The following is an 18,393-nucleotide window of genomic DNA, read 5'->3' as shown; positions in this document are numbered from 1 at the left end:
TTGATATCTCCCCATGGGCTCCAGATTGATTTTATTGGACTTGTTTCCCCCAACCACTTGCTCAGTAGGGATCAGTGTTATACACATATTGTTGATGATTGCCAGGAAAATAACTAACTGTAGTAACTATTAGTAATATTCAGTAACTATTAACTGGATGAAGTCTAACCCTCTTACTTTCTGTCAACACTGGGCAAACACATTTACACAATGGATGATTTGACTGCCGAGCTGCAGCTAAATATGCCCATATTTTGTAGATGCAAGTAATGGCAATAAAGGAAAAAGGAAAACATATACATATATATATATATATCATGGGGGGACAACATACGAGGAGTAAACCAGAATCCAAATATTAAACAGGCTAAATAAACTATTTAGGGGCAGGGTAGGTAATCAGAAAGGCAGGCAAATTAAAGTCCAAATAAATAAAAATATGAGAAATAACACAAAAGGCCCAGGTTAATGTTATTTGTGACCCATCACTGGCTTCATGTAGATTGGTCCATTCCATTACCATAAATGGAGGAAGAACCCAACTCTTCATCGAAAATCCGCAGCAATTTAACAGGGTCTTCCTTGGGTCGTGTCCTGATCTTCCACTACAGGTTTATTGGAAATGTATTCAGTGGTAGTTTTCCTGAAAACACTTGAGGTAAGAAATCGGCCCGATGTCTGTCTGGGACCGGCGGCTAATTACAGTAATAATCATAAGCACAAACACAATCACAATCACACACAAGTTTGATAATTAGAGTGGACCACACACAAGCAGGGGCCCCCCACACACACGAGAGCATCTAATCATGGTCATCATCGCGGTTGGCCCTATTTTTATTCTCATTAATAATTATCCTAATTTTCTCCCAATTGTCGTTGACACGCAGCCAACTATATTGCAACTAGAGTCTCAACTTGACAATAAAACATACTTCAGTGAGTCCATTTAATCCCCCAATGTGGAGCCTCTTAGTAAAAAACAGGGTCAGGATTTGTTCATCTTTGAAATATCACCGTCTGCTCTTATTCATCCTGGATGATGCCATTATGATGGTCCATGACCATCACACAGCAATTTTGTACTATTTTTAGTAAGCAACACAGGCCTGTTTGGACCTTTTTGCCTGGGAACAGGGGGGGGGGATATTTTTCTCTGGCATTTCTTCGATTCTCTTCTTCTAATTTGTCTGATGTCCTGAAGTGACTTCTACAGATGAATCTTCACTCACTCTGCCACTCTAACTGGTTTTCTGAGCAGTGGTTGGTAAAATATCCCCCCAAAAAACTTCAACAGTAGAACAGCAGCAGCAGCATGGGTGCACTGCACACGTCTAAAATATATAATAGCAGAGCTCTCAGGAGGGACACGATACAAACTGTTCATGCTGCTGCTACAGAGACATCAGGGGGACACTAGAAGAGCATGATGGATGGATGATGGATGGTAAACTCTCGAAAAAAGGAAAAGGCTTGGTAGGTTGGTAGGTGGCCTATGATCACCCGAGAGTCAGTCCAGGTCTTGATGGTTTAGCTGCATTACGTAGGTAGGTAGGTAGGTAAGTAGGTAGGTAGGTAGGTAGGTAGGTAGGTAGGAAGGAAGGAAGGAAGGAGTTGGGTAGGTAGGTAGGTAGGTAGGTAGGTAGGTAGGTAGGTAGGTAGGTAGGTAGGTAGGTAGGTAGGTAGGTAGGTAGGTAGGTAGGTAGGTAGGTAGGTAGGTAGGTAGGAAGGTAGGAAGGAAGGAAGGAATGAGTTAGGTGGGTAGGTAGGTGGGTAGGAAGGAAGGAGTTATGTAGGTAGGTAGGTAGAAATGAAAGAAGGAGTTAGTTAGGTGGGAAGGAAGGAGTTGGGTAGGTAGGTAGGAGTTGGGTAGGTAGGAAGGAAGGAGTTAGGTAGGTAGGTAGGTAGGTAGGTAGGTAGGTAGGTAGGTAGGTAGGTAGGTAGGTAGGTAGGTAGGTAGGTAGGTAGGTAGGTAGGTGGGAAGCAAGGTAGGTATGTATGAAAGAAGGAGTTAGGTAGGTAGGTAGGTATGAAAGAAGGAGTTAGGTAGGTAGGTAGGTAGGTAGGTAGGTAGGTAGGTAGGTAGGTAGGTAGGTAGGTAGGTAGGTAGGTAGGTAGGTAGGTATGAAAGAAGGAGTTAGGTAGGTAGGTAGGTAGGTAGGTAGGTAGGTAGGTAGGTAGGTAGGAAGGAGTTAGGTGGGTAGGTAGGTATGAAAGAAGGAGGTAGGAAGGAAGGAGTTAGGTGGGTAGGTAGGTATGAAAGAAGGAGGTAGGTAGGAAGGAAGGAGTTAGGTGGGTAGGTAGGTATGAAAGAATGAGTTAGGTGGGTAGGTAGGTATGACAGATGGAGTTAGGTAGGAAGGTAGGAAGGAAGGAGTTAGGTGTGTAGGTAGGTAGGTAGATGACTAGTAGACTTGCAATTTGAACATGTGCATACATCTCAAAACTCCAACACTTGAATTTTATCATTCTCTACTCGTTTTTAGTATTTGCCGTTTATTTGCTGGAGGTTTCGTGTTGTAATTAACTTGACCTCTTTTTATCTGGACAGCAGCCTTGGAATCGACCAGAAGTTTGCAAAGAATCAAAATATTACACAAGCTAAATAACCTTTGAGCGAAAGCACAGAGGCAATGTGACCTTGTAGTACTATCTTGTTCTAAAAGGTTGGCAATTGCGCTTGTACGTGATCTTTCTTGCATTTATCCACAGCCTGAGGGAACATTGTGTGTGTGTGTGTGTTTCTATTGTAATGGAGGGAAAAGTTACTTATGACGGTAATGCCGTTAATAAACAGGACAAAGGCGGCAACACGTCAGTGTAAATAACAGTAAACAAAAAAGTCAGGGACATCATAATGGAGAAGAAATGAGTAGCAGCATATTGACTGCAGTCTGTCTCTCTGTGTGTGTCCTCAGACATCAATGTGTGGATTTTAAAATGATTCACTGAAGCACAGATTTTATTAAAATACTGTATGAGCAGGATATTCTGTTTATACAACTGCAAGAGATCCATGTTGATTGAAAAATGGTTTTTCACACACACAAAGGAGGGTGCATGTCAAGGGAATTTAAAGCATGTGATCGGAATATTAGATAAGCTGCGCAAACGATGTTTTCTGAGCAGAATGATACTGCGACCATATCATGTCCTTATCCTTAAACCACGCATTCAAAAACTGGCCATTTCATTTATAAGTGATAGCTATTTAATTTAACCACAATGATTCAGTTTCAAAACTTCCCCCAAAGGTGAAACCCAGTAGGACAAAGCCAAAACTAAGTTGCAGCAAATTTCACAAAACTTGGTGGAAACATGCCACAGCCCAATACGAACAAAAAAGTCTATTGGGGACAGGCTTTTAGCTAGGATTTTTTTAGAGGGTGTCCCCCCCCTTGCCATCCGGAAGATCAGAGTAGATCTCAGTAAACTGTTGACAGACCCTTAAGAGCACACTTTTCATTGCTTTTATTCCGTGGTCTCATTCTTTGTATAGAAGACGCTTTAGCGCTGTAATTAAGGGAATAACAGATGCATCAGATGAGCTGATCTCTTTAGTTTACTGCTCAAAGAGAGAGAGAAGAGAGTGTCGCAGGGAGTTCAGAATCCCCGCTGCGCTGCAGCCAAGTTTCGCTTTTGTACAAAGAGACTTTCCAGCATTTAATAGGCGCTGCTCCACCGTGTCGTCGCATCTTATTGGAATCTTGTGGTGTTCCAAACTGATCTTGGACAGACTCTAAGCGGGTATAGTCAGGCGCGTGCTGGCAAAAACTACGGCCAGCACGCGCCTGACTATACCCACGCGTCATCACAACATCGTTTCGGTGGTTACCGGGGGGAAAAAGGGCATCTTCAGGACGCCCTGCTGGCTAAAAGCCTGACTGGGGACATGGCCTCAACTCAAGGAAGTTGTCCATTTTGAATTTGGCGTCCAGTTTAGCAATTTCTACGTTTCGTAAAAAAGGTCTCACAGATTAGACAACCATCTGTAATTTTGGCAAAAATAAGAGAGAGATAAGAGACCCGGCCAGAAAACATCCGCACATGAGTCAAGGGCATAGCGCCACCTGCTGTTTGGGCTGCAAGCTGAACAAGGGCGAGTACTGTTGCCTGTTTCCTCCAACATGAATCGAATACTGCCATAGGTGTGAATGATTGTTTGTCTGTGTGTGTTGGCTGATGTAAAGTTCATAATCTGCACAAAGCAACATGTGGTGAAGTGAATGAACTGAGCTGCATGTGTGACACACAGCAAATGTGTGGAGGGGGGGAAATAATGCCAAGACCGCAAATAACAGTAAACAGAGGCAGAAGTGCGAGGCGTAAATAAGCAGACAGCACAGCTAAGCTGAAAAGAAAAATTTCCAGTCACTGCAGACTCTTTCTTTCTCTCTCTCTCTCTCTCTCTCTCTCTCTCTCTCTCTCTCTCTCTCTCTCTCTCTCTGTGTCCTCAGACGCCACAGTGGGGAATTGAAAATAATTTACTGATGCAGTGTCAGAGGCGTAACACGAAAAAAAGGTTGGGGACCGCAGCTTTAGATGATCCATGAAGATGCCGCAATCTATTTTTCCTTTAACCGCTGCTCTGTCCCACTAGGATAATTTCTTTTTGATGCCATTATTATCCTCACTAAGAGGGGATGAAGGGTAGCTGTCGTTGTTATTCAATCCACTCGTACCTGTCTGTGGGACTCTGCAGAGATCCCTCGGTCCAACGATTTTGGAAACGAAAAAAAGCCATAGCCTAACAGCCTAGTTTATGTACATCCTACATTTTTTTTAAAAGCATGCAAGCGATTTAATAAACACATGAGACAGCTACAGATAAAGACAGGTCATTCTAATGCCCTCTCACATTCTTTGGCCTTGAGCCGTTTCTCCACTTACTTAGAGAAACTTAGAATGTCCCTTGTAAATTTAAGAAATATATGGGGTGCATTTTTCCAATATATAAGGCAGATAAACTTCAGATTGATCTTTTATGGTCGTAAGGACGTTTGGCTCGGTGCATTTTAACTGTTGTTTGTTTTTTTGTGCCACCGCTCTAAACGTCTCGTATATCGTTTGTGATACTTTGTGAACACCGAGGCGGGACGAGAAAAGAAGACAGAAGATAACAACAACCTCTTGATTTGAATTCATCTTGATAACCGCTTTGTATTCTGTGTTCGGTGGATGATAATTACGCAGCCACATCCACGGCAAACAAAACAAAGGGTTGATTGTTCTGGAATGAGTGTATTTTGACCTGTCTGCGTGCCTGTCTGTCCACACACATCTGTCACTGCAGTGTTTTTATTGTGCGATAAAGGAACATTATCCAGCATTTAAGATTTGTAGAAGTGTAGGCGTCTCACGGTAAGTAGAAATTCACTGTTTAATTCCTGACTTGACCTTGGTAGGTAAATTAATCCTGAATTAAAGTTGCCATTCTATGTAAAAATGTGACCAAAAATGGTTACTACATTCAAATTCAAAATACAGAGGTCTTTAAGTTTTCGCTTTTTTGACGTAACTGGCAACCCGTGGTTGCTCGGCAGCTGAAACTCTACTGACTGCAATGATTGGTAGACGGCGGTAGGTGGCGCCACATGCCAAAACATGATTTCAAAACATAACAATGATTTGCAGTCTGCAAAAAAAGTGTTTTAATGCAAATATCTTGGCTGTACTGTTGTTGTTGGTGAGTTCAGTTTGTTATATGAACATTATTCCTGAGTCTCTGTGACATATTAGGAGGATTTTATGGCCAGTTGCTTTAGATTTATTACATAATGCACCTACAAAGGTATTTTTTACTTGCTGCAGAGCATAAAGAAAGAAAGAAAATGATTTAAATAAAAGAGGCAACTGACAAGACAAGTAGCAGAGAACCAGTGTCTTCATGTAGCACCAGCTTTATTTCACATCGTCTCCTCTACGAAAGGGTTCTGACCTCAACATTAAAGTCCTTGTGAAACAAGCTGTTGTAACGTTTAATTTGCTTGTCTGGATATGTAGCACAGATTTTGGTCATTTAATACCTCAAAAAACAACCTAAATCCGCCTAAGTCATTGGTTTGTGGCGCACAAGAAAACTGTAGAGAAAAATCTGAAATACTTTATATTTCTGTATATGTCATGTATATGTATATGAGTCTATCCGCCAACTCGAACGCATCAGTCGCATAAATAACAGCAATAGTACCTTGAGCGTGTCGTCATCTAATAGCTGCTATGAAGCTCCTAAGGCGAGGTGGTGGTTGTGGTGGTGCTGGACCCAAGAGCGAGCAGGTGAAGGCAGTCGGCAGTTGAATCGAAGAAGAGGTTGAACAGATGCTCCAGATGGTGGAGAAGGTATAGGGAGGAAGTTCTGAGCACAGGAGTTAACAAAAGCAGAATGTTAGCTATAATAACTTGCACTAGAGAACAAGGATTATCTTCTCCACAGCCGTTACGTTTACCACACAGTCTATAACAGTCTGAACCAGGAAATAAGTAAGTGCTTGATGAAGGGGGTTGAGGAGCAGGTGTGCTCCCGCCACAGGTGACCTGATTGCATGCAGAGCTAAAGGATGAAGATATCATGTGACATGTTCATTTGATCATAGGCCACAGCCAGTGTCTGTAACTTACTGCCTGTGGCCAAGTTCTTTTTTAACCCTCGTGCTGTGAAGCTAACGGCGGTTTCTTCTCTGCCGATGTTTGCACAATGCTTTGGTCAACGGTGCTCTCTTTTATTTTGAAAAAAAATGCTCTTCTCGGTTACGTGATGGTACGTCAAACGTTTAGCTTACAAGCTAGCAAAAATGAGCAAAAAACAAATGTCTTTGGAAAGGGGAAAAAGGCCGGAGGAGGAGACAGAAGGAGAAGTAGAGCCTTCAACTACCAGGAAAAAGAAAGCTGCATTTAATAGACAATATCAGGGGTTTATATGAACGCTGTAGCTCGTGTCTGTGACTTACTGCCTTGTCTTTTATAACCCTCGTGCTGTGAAACTAACGGCATATCGGCGGATTCTTCTTCTGCAGATGTCTCCACAACAGAGAATACAACAAATGCTTTGGTCGACGGTGAAAATAAATGTGACTTCTGTTTAAAACACGTCCAGCGCTCCCTTTTATTTTGAAAAAAACTCTCTTCTCGGTTATAAGATATGGTATGTCAAACGTTTAGCTTACAAGCTAGCAAAAATGAGCAAAAAACAAACGTCTTTGGAGACCTTCTTTGGAAAGGGAAAAAAGGCCCGAGGAGGAGACAGAAGAAGAAGAAGAGCCTTCAACTTCCAAGAAAAAGAAAGCAGCATTTAATAGACAATATCAGTGGTTTATATGAACGCTGTAGCTCGTGTCTGTAACTTACTGCCTCGTGTTTTTTAACGGCATGGCGGCGGTTTCTTCTTTGCAGACGTCTCCACAACAGAGAATACAACAAATGCTTTGGTCGACGGTGAAAAGAAATGTCTATTACTTCTGTTTAAAACACGTCCAGCGCTCCCTTTTATATTGAAAAAAACTCTCTTCTCGGTTAAGTGATATGGTACGTCAAACATTTAGCTTACAAGCTAGCAAAAATTTGCAAAAAACAAATGTCTTTGGAAAGGGAAAAAGGCCCGAGGAGGAGACAGAAGGAGAAGAAGAGCCTTCAACTTCCAGGAAAAAGAAAGCTGCATTTAATAGACAATATCAGGGGTTTATATGAACGCTGTAGCTCGTGTCTGTGACTTACTGTCTCGTCTTTTTTTAACCCTCGTGCTATGAAACTAACGGCATAGCGGCGGTTTCTTCTTCTGCAGACGTCTCCACAATACAACAATGCTTTGGTCGACGGTGAAAAGAAATGTCCATTACTTCTGTTTAAAACATGTCCAACGCTCTGTTTTATTTTGAAAAAAAACTCTCTTCTCTGTTACGAGATATGGTACGTCAAACATTTAGCTTACAAGCTAGCAAAAATTAGCAAAAAACAAACGTCTTTGGAAAGGGAAAAAGGCCCGAGGAGGAGACAGAAGGAGAAGAAGAGCCTTCAACTTCCAAAGAAATGAAAGCTGCATTTAATAGACAATATCAGGGGTTTTTATGAACGCTGTAGCCAGTGTCTGTAACTTACTGCCTCGTCTTTTTTAACCCTCACGCTGTGAAACTAACACTTTCTTCTTTGCAGACGTCTCCACAACAGAGAATACAACAAATGCTTTGGTCGACGGTGAAAATAAATGTCTATTACTTCTGATTAAAACACGTCCAGCGCTCCCTTTTATATTGAAAAAAACTCTCTTCTCGGTTACGTGATATGGTACGTCAAACATTTAGCTTACAAGCTAGCAAAAATTAGCAAAAAACAAATGTCTTTGGAAAGGGAAAAAGGCCCGAGGAGGAGACAGAAGAAGAATAAGAGCCTTCAACTTCCAAAGAAATGAAAGCTGCATTTAATAGACAATATCAGGGGTTTATATGAACAGCGTAGCTCGTGTCTGTGACTTACTGCCTCGTCTTTTTTAAATCTCGCGCTGTGAAACTAACACTTTCTTCTTTGCAGACGTCTCCACAACAGAGAATACAACAAATGCTTTGGTCGGCGGTGGAAAAGAAATGTCAGTTACTTCTGTTTAAAACGCGTCCATCGAGTCAGAAAATGTACCAAATGATTCCGCAGTGCGATAGATGTGCAAAATCTACGACTAACCTCACTGACACTTGTGCCTAATTGAGTTGAAAAATAGCGTTGTCGTTTTTCTCCTCCCACATAAGGAAGCGCTCCTATATTGGTCGTATTTGGGGGTCAGTAAGGGGGCAGTAGAGACAGCAACAAGACTCCAAAGCTGATAAATTAGGGTGAAAATTATGCATAGTTCTGCTTTCTGCACATTTCACATTCTGCGTATCTACAACTGAATTAATGACAAACCCTGTCAGGAGAAAGTAAATTACAGACACCTGGAAAATATATGCCAGGCATCACAACAGGAGTAAAGTCTCTCGATGTCCATCGTATTTCCCGTCACTTACATCCTTCTTTTCATCACTCGAGTCTTCTTTTTTTTTTTTGCTCTTTTTTGTTTTTGTTCTTGCACCAGAGTGCAGAAAAACCAGAGAGGAGATAAGATGAGAAAGAAAAGAAAAGGGGGAGGAATCAATGCAACACACATGTTCCAAGAAATGAGACGTCCTTTCCCTCTGATCCTTTGTCTGAAGGTGACGTCCCTTGGAGTCGACAGTCGAAGTCAGCCGTCATTCTGCCTTCGTACGACACCAACGACTAAAGGTTTGACATTTCCCGCACAATGTGGCATTTGACCGTATATCTACCTCTATATATAGATATATATCTATATCTATATATAGATATAGATATATGGCACCAGCCAAGTGGTCAATCTAGGCTTCAGATTCCTACATCATGAGCGTTCGTCGCACTTCAAAAACCATTTTCCTGAGGAATTAAGTGTCTCAATAGGTTTTGCAAATTATGTTCCACCTTAAATAGACAATAAAGCATGTCACATATAAGATAAGATAAAAATAACCATTTATTAGTGCCACAAGTGGAGTTGTTGACATTGCAGCAGCAGCAGCAGCAACGACAATCAAGGGAAAGGTTAAAGAATAGAATATAGAATATACAGCGTGTTATGGAATAATAATAGTAATATATATATAGCATGCACTTAGCATAATTGCACTTATGTGAGATTACAGTGTTATATTGCACAAATAATGAGTATCGTGTGGTTTACAGCAGCAGCAGCGCGGGGGAGGGAACGACCTGTGATAGCGCTCCTTCAAACATTACGGTTGTTTTCGTGCGTCAGTGACGGAGCTGCCCACTGTGATGATGGCATCCTGCTGGGGGGGCGGGGGGTGACAGGTTGTCCGTCAGAGATGATTGCTTGCCGATCATTTTCCTCCCATTCGACGACCTCCTCCCCTGGGTCAAACGGAGCATCGGCAGGTGCTCGAGATGGCTTTTATTTTCAGTCTGCCCAGCCTCTTCCTGTGAGTGCACCGCACACCGGTGTGATTGACAGCTGGTATCCCCCCCCCCACCCCAAAAAAGTGCCTGCATTTAAAAAAACAACAACAAAACTCTCAAATATCGCTGATACATTTTCACACTAATTTTTTAGACGTAGTGATATAAAAGTTTACCACAAACATGTAATGGAACCACTTTTTTTCCCCGCATTTACACTACCGTTCTGTGTGTTTTCCATTAAAAGTCACACTTTTATTCATCAAAAGAGTTGCAAAATGAGTAGGAAATATAGTCAAGACATTGACATGATTAGAAATAATGATTTCAGCTGCGCTAACATCATTGCACAAGGGTTTTCTAATCATCCAATAGCCTTCTAACGCGATTAGCAAACACAATGTACCATTAGAACAGTGGAAATGGGCCTCTATACACCTATGTACATATTCCATTAAAAACCAGACGTTTGCAGCTAGAATAGTCGTTTACCACATTAACAAGTATAGAGTGTGTTTCTGATTCATTTAATGTTATAGTCATTGAAAAAAGTGCTTTTCCTTCAAAAATAAGGACATTTCTCAGTGACCCCAAACTTTTGAATGGTAGTGTACACAAAACACCCTTCAGTGGAAACAACTACAAGAAATAACGCTGATATTTTGGTAAAAACTGTAACTCCGATGTCTACAAAGACAGCCAATCATAAATCTGCCTGCCTGAGGGTAAAAACTGAGCCAAAGTCAGGAGGTCTGAGTTCTGTGATAGAGTTAACGCTCTCCCCTAAAGAGAGATAACAAGACTCTGTCCTTCACGAGTGCTTTCCTCCTGCAGAGGGCGGTATCATTTACACCTGTAAGTCATGTAATGGTAATAGAGATCCTATAATCACTGTCTAATCAGAAGGGGGCGTACAGTCACACGCTCCTGTAATTATTCTTTGCAAATGAACTGATCAAACGCCGAACACATGCATTATTCATCTCGGTTCAAGAGGTAATTCAAGGCGAGAAAAAACACAAAGGTGCACAAACAAAGACGGAAAGTAATGAAAATCTATTCATTCATTACTCACGCCCATATTTCTTGTATTAATTTGTTGATTAATTGTGTCCACTAATAAGGGATCATTTTTCTTAGGACGTTGGTTTCTGGGAAGTTGAGCACATCTGTGTGTTTCCCTGAACTTGGGGAAAGGGAACCTCCTGCTTTTTTCGCAAATTCACAACATAAACTTCAACTTCTTCTTTTCGGCTTCTCCCTTTCAGCGATCCAAAAACCAAAAACTAACCTTTAGAGAACATTCGCTAAATGGTTGTGGAAAAGTAACATTAGGGGAACGCTCTGGGAACCTTTAGAGAGTGTTGTATTGGAGATTGAGAACATTCTCTAAAAGGTTGTAGAAACATAACATTAGGGGAACCTTCTGGGAACCTTTAGAGAACGTTCAATGTTCTCCTGAGCTTAGTTACAACCAAACCAAAAACTAACCTTTAGAGAACATTCTCAAAAAGGTTGTATGAAGGTTGTAGAAAAGTAACATTAGGGGAACGCTCTCTAAGGAGAACCTTGAACGTTCTCCAAAGGTTCCCTGAATGTTCCCCTAATGTTACGTTTCTACAACCTTCTCTAAAGGTTGTATGAAGGTTGAGAACATTCTCTAAAAGGTTGTAGAAATGTAACATTAGGGGAACATTCTGGGAACCTTTAGAGAACGTTCAAGGTTCTCCTTAGCTTCGTTACAAACAAAAAAACGAACCTTTAGAGAAGATTCTCAAAAAGGTTGTATGAAGGTTGTAGAAAAGTAACATTAGGGGAACGCTCTCTAAGGAGAACCTTGAACGTTCTCCAAAGGTTCCCTGAATGTTCCCCTAATGTTACGTTTCTACAACCTTCTCTAAAGTTTGTATGAAGGTTGAGAACATTCTCTAAAAGGTTGTAGAAATGTAACATTAGGGGAACCTTTAGAGAACGTTCCCCTGAGGTTCTCCTCAGCTGAGTTACAACCAAACCAAAAACTAACCTTTAGAGAACATTCGCTAAAAGGTTGTATGAAGGTTGTGGAAAAGTAACATTAGGGGAATGTTCTGGAGAACCTTTAGCGAAGGGTTTCTCAAGGGTTCTTGGTAACACTAATGGTTCCAGTAAGAACCATTTTGATCCAGAGAACCCCCTTGGCCACGTTATTGTGCGCTCAATCACACAAACACCAGAACAATAGTTTTTTTTCCCTCCATCTCATCTATATGAGATCTTGATTTAATTTAAAGGACTTTTTTCTCACATGTAAGAACGTGATGATGTGTCTCGTATGACAGCAAAAAAAAACGTCTACAGCTGAACTGGAGCTAGTCCGGCCGCCTGCAGCTGAATCTGAGACAGATAAAATAATGAATACATTGTGGTTCTGACACACTGCACAACAGTTTAAGCCGAAGCTATTTGAGAAGAAAAACAAGTGTTAGTTGAATAATAAAAAAAAGAAATGCTTTTACCAAACGAGAGCTGATTCATCAGCAAAAGTGTCTCCCCAGAGTCAAAGAAATGTCTTTGTCGACTTCTAATTGTAAAAGAAAATATCCAATTTATAAATTGCAGCAAACTGACTAATTGTCATGGAATTCATTTTGTGTGTCTGTGTGAGGACACACTCAGGAGACGGAGAGACGGAGGTAAAAAAGAAAAAAAAAAGGAATAAAAGACACAAATTCAACTGTGTAATTTCCCGCGGTTCATACATCAGAGGCTTTTCAACAGTTCTCTGAGATAATCACAATATTTAGAATCCCTCTCTCGCTCGCTCTGCTCCCTGTGGTGAGGCTGAGAGGACATGGTGCATGTGCCGTGCAGAGGAATTACGCTGCTTATTTCAGGTGCTGCTCCTGGATATTTCTTCTGTTAAAAAAACAGAATAACATACACTACTGTTCAAAAGTTTGGACTCATCTATGCATTTATTTTGGTGTTTTCCATTAAAAGTCGCACTTTTATTCATCAAAAGAGTTGCAAAATGAATAGAAAATATAGTCAAGACATAGAAATAATGATTTTTATTCTAAATGAAGAAGCAGTAAAACTGTTTTCAGCTGTGCTAACATCATTGCACAAGGTTTTTCAAGGGTTTTCTAATCATCCAATAGCCTTCTAACACGGTTAGCAAACACAATGTACCATTAGCACACTGGAAATGAGCCTCTATACACCTATGTACATATTCCATTAAAAACCAGATGTTTGCAGCTAGAATAGTCGTTTACCACATTAACAATGTATAGAGTGTATTTATGATTCATTTAATCACAAAAGTTGTAATTTTTTTATATGTAATAAGTCCTAAGACTGGAAAACAAAAATCTATCTCCTGTGCCTGTGGTGAGTGATGTAAGTGAATGAAATCAGCAAAAAACTCACACATTTAACAGGGTGGAAACAGCAGATGTTTGAGGTCCAGCTTGTCAGGTTTCACTCGTAGCTTCTCCCCGCAGCGTTCTCCTCTCAAACGCTGTTGTTTACAATGATTTCACCGAGTTTTACCTTCTGTTCTCGGCAAGTCTTCTCTTCCTTTGCCCCTTCTCTCACAGCAAGGCTCCTCCAACTTATGTGTCTTAGGTGATTTATAACATAAACTTAGTTTGGGATGGAGAAAATAATCACCCGTGAGCTCTCATCTCTTGCATTGAGAGGAGTGAACTGCACTTTATAACAAGTTTATTGGCGCTTTCCCACGATACAGTTAGCTAGCGTTATTTTTTGCTTTTCCATTAGCGATTGTATCTGGTACTTTTTTAGTAGTACTAGTAGTACTGAGACTAAAATGTGACGTTGACAGACTGCCGGCCACTTATTGGTCCGACACGGGAATCGAACCGAACAATGCCGAACTGTAGATCAGTTAAAAAGACTTAAAAATCCTGAAAACATGCGTTAATCTCCAACATTGAACATCCAACAGAGGAATCTGGTGTATTTAGCGACAGCGCTGCTGAAAGCCAGCGATCGCGAAAGTACCCGAACTATTCTGTAAACAAATCGTTTTAATCAACTGATTCTAATGATTCAGTAGCACCGAAAACATTTGCTTTACTCTTTGCGAGCTTGTGTGTTTGTGCCGCGTATATAAAACGACAGTTTGGTGCAGCCGCGCTACGACGACCCCTCGTCCGCGTTCAGGATGTATTACGAAGGAATGGATAAAAAACGAGCCCTGCCGAGCCGAGTAGTGCTGGAACTGTACTGTGTGTTCTGGTCAAATTTGACTGATTTAAAAGTTTTATCTCTAAAAAATATATAGTTAATTTGATCACACTGAGCTAAAATCCCATGTCTTTGTCCACAAAGAGGATATCAACAGACAACTCAGTTCTGGGAAAGGTGTAAATGTTCCTGAATGTGGGGTGTGGATGTAAGTGGGGGTTTGCATGTTTTTCTTTTAGTATGATAAGTAGAGACCATAGGCTCAGACAATTACATTTACATTTAGGGCATTTAGCAGATGCTTTAGTCTAAAGGGAATTTACAACCAGCAGACAGTATTGTCTGCCTTGAAAACATTTCTACCAAGAGGACTTGGTCCACCACCCTATCTATTCCTTCAGATTATGTACTACTATATAAAAAGCATATTTATACATGTTAATTCATTGCTTTTTTTCCCAGAATGCCACCAGCAAGGAGAGAGCCGTGATACAGTGTGCAGGATGTGATTGATATCATCCAAACGGAAGAGAGTGAAGTTGAGATGGAACTCAATGACAATGATGAGAGTGATGAAGACTCAGATGAAGATGTCTGTCAACAAGTGGACAATGAAAACCAACCACACATTGACTGTCCAGCTAATAACTACGTGGACATCGAGCCAGAAACACACAAACACACCATGCACCGTGACAGGTGTCGCTGGCCTAAAAAATATTTCATCAGTCCCAACACTGATTTTTCTGGTCTGGATATGATCTTAAGGCAAAGAGAGTCCAGCAACACAGACAGTGACATCATGAAGCCTCTGAATGCTCAGAAGAGACCATCCAAGAGATGTGCACACCTGTTATTGGATGAACACAAGGACATGAAGACAGGGAGAGGATGCTGCAGTAAAGGATTCACCAACACACAATGCAGCAAGTGTGATGTTCACCTTTGCTTTTCAGAGGACAAGAACTGTTTTTAGGACTTTCACTAACAATGAAAGTTTGTCATAAAAAGAAAAAAGGAATGAAGAAGTTGCTAGAAAAAGCTAGAGTTTTATCCTATTTATTTATTTACGTATTTATTTTTAATAAATGATTTCATAAAAATATGACTAATGTGTGATTATTTTTAAATGTTATATATTAAAAATATACATTTATGGAGCTAAGTAAGCAATCAAACTTGCAAATGAACCCTTAGTTATTGTGAATTGTTGTTCAGACAAAGTGAGTAAAAACACAGAAATTCTGCTACCACCAAAGCCCAACGTTGTAAAATTACGTTTCTCTAAAAACTTACATAAACATTTTTTTTTCAAAAACTCTTTGATTTCTGCATCTAAGGCCTCCTACAACAACATCTGAATGGTCAAATAATTTTTGTTTTAGGTTTTTCTTAATTTGGGTCTTACAGGGTTAGGGTTAGCCGATCAAAATCTCTCCTCACTGAAGCTCTCGTCAGCCGAGCTGTTTCAAACCGAAATCTCACCCCCAGAAGACAGAACTGAAACGACAAAGACGAAGTTATTTCACCGATACGCGCGCACATAATTATTTAGCGTTAGCATGCTACTATTTTGCAGCTAACTTGGCGAACCTGTTTCCAAAGGTAAGCTAGCGAGGCTACAATCAGCATTAGCGTAAGGCTAACATAATACAAACACTGTGCATCCTCATGAGGAACGCAAATATTTTAATTTTAATTTTCGATTAGCATTACAGTCACAAAACAGCTAGTTACGTTCCTTATCATGCCTTACCATAAAATCTTCAGCTCCCACTATAGGAATACATACTTCCTACGACACTGCACTAGTTGTTTTAACAATGTTTAAAAATGGCTTCGTAACGACTCCCCGCCACAGTCCCTTTTAGACAGACACTGTCGTAAGTGAAACACCTCCACGACGGACGTTCTTCTTCTTCTTCTGCGGTTCAACATACGCAACGTTTAGAGTTGTTTGGGTTGCGTTTGTAAGTCTTCAAACGCTGCCATGTTTCCAAAAAACATTTTTAAGACCATAAAAGAAAAATATTGCATATGGATTTTTCTGTTCCAATACAAATACTTTGTTCCTGTACTTAAATACCAAATTCATGTATCCGTACTTTATTTTGTTATTTATACGTTACCACCAGAAGAAATCTGTATTTATATAGATTTTCACCCATTGACATGCTTTCTACATGGGGTTAAATGTCTGGCTCAAGGACACATATAGAACATATCAGAAATCAGTTTAACCCACAACCTTCCAGTTGTTCCAGTTCACGCCTCACTTTTTACTTCTAAAACTTAAGTACATTTTATATCAGAAAATGACTTTTTTTTATCCTTAAATACAGTAAATGTCATATACTTCAATACATTTACTCAAATTAATATGATATAAAATAAGTAATTTCCTGGTAAAGATACTTGTAAATATGCCACCAGCCTGGACTGGAAAAGATCAGCGAGGATGAGGAGAATCAATGGGAGATGGAGTAATTTTATGGAACAATGTGTCTGTGACAGGGTGGAAACCCTCAAGAGGGATTGGCAGAGATTAATGTCGTTGCCATTTGCTGCTGCAGGCTGATAATATACATGTTCCCGGTCACTAATGAATACACGTCTGTATAATACCGTGTACGCATGTTTGTGTCACCCAGAAACCGCTCAGCGCGGAGGAGTTGACCTAAAGTTCAACTCCACACTAAAAAAAGGGGGAGAGGATTATTCATATTCATGATTATGAATTCATGAAAACACATAATACATACAACCGACACTTATGTATGACGCATTGTTCTGTTGCTCTTTTTTCCGAGATGAGGTCACCAGGTCTGTCGAAAACAATGGAACCAAAGTGACTCGTCGCGTTTATCGAAACGTTCGTCATCGCACCAACTAACAATTACGCAGACAGCTATCTGTGAGAACTGTCAAACTTTTTTTCACAGGTTGAGCATTTTTGCATAATTATGCGCCCGCTTAGCACTCGATATTGATTGGTGATGCGGGAAAAGAAAATCATCGAAAATATCTTTTGACACCCAGTGAACAGAGCCACCCTAAATTATATATCCCTCTCTTCTTTCATCGCATGCTAATTTTATTTAATAATGACTTTTCCAAGGACGTTAAATACGCCGTAGAACAGGTAACCGCGTTTGACTTCACCTCCAATCAAACAAAGACTGAGAGGCTGATATTGTCTGCTATTGTTGTGTGGCTTTGTTCGCAAACACACAAGAAAATCACATAAATTGCCATAATTGTATTCAGAAAAAAAAGTCATCTATGAAGACACATTTGTACGGAGCTCCTTTATCAAGAGAAAAATACAATTAAGTTTGAAAAAGATAGTAGCTAAGAGTACAGGTGCATGGAAAAGGGACAAACTGGTGGCACTCAGGACGCTCAGGAAGTAGGATGGAAATAACAGTTTACACTCTACTGGTTGCGAAAATAACTTGATCTGAATTGAAGGTCTATGGGAAAACTCGTTCTCCCATAGACCACATTTGCCTGAGGTTCATGATCACGAGTGTCACGTCAAAACATACTTTGGTCAAAATACCTTATAGGTGCATTATGTAATAAATCTAAAGCCACTGGCCATAAAATCCTCCTAATATGTCACAGAGACTGAGGAATAAAAATATTTGCATAAAAAAAAATCATGTTTATGTTTTGAAATCATGTTTTGGCATGTGGCGCCACCTACCGCAGTCTAACAATCATTGCAGTCAGTAGAGTCTCAGCTCAGGGTTGCCAGTTACGTCAGAAAACGAAACCTAAAAAAGTATTTTGAATTTGAATGTAGTAACCGTACCATAGCACTTCAATCACTCTACCAAAACGTTCTTCATCTTTAAATACAAATGAGACACAGGGAACTATGTCAGCGTCACTGAGGCTCCGGCAGCTAACAGCTAAGTGCTGTTAAGCTCTGTGCTGCACTGTGCAGACAAGAATAGAACACTTTGCGGACTTCCGCTCTTCCGGATACGATTGCCCTCGCCTCCATTCTCGTGTTTTCTAAGGACAAAGCGGAGCTCCGCGAGACAACAATTCCAGGAATTCAACATTGTGTGTTTTATCTCCTGTACTTAGACTGAGGCGGACCACAAAAACATGACTGTGTCATCTTTTTATACACTTTAGGGCCACCAGAGTCCCAAATATAAGTATTGTAATGATTTAAAAGATGATTTTGCACAATATGTCCCCTTTAAGAGAAAAATAGACAATCAAGGACGA

Source organism: Microchirus variegatus (assembly GCF_963457635.1).
Source record: "Microchirus variegatus genome assembly, chromosome: 8".
NCBI lineage: Eukaryota > Metazoa > Chordata > Actinopteri > Pleuronectiformes > Soleidae > Microchirus > Microchirus variegatus.
The sequence above is the reverse complement of the archived record's forward strand: the minus strand, read 5'-3'. Positions refer to the sequence as shown.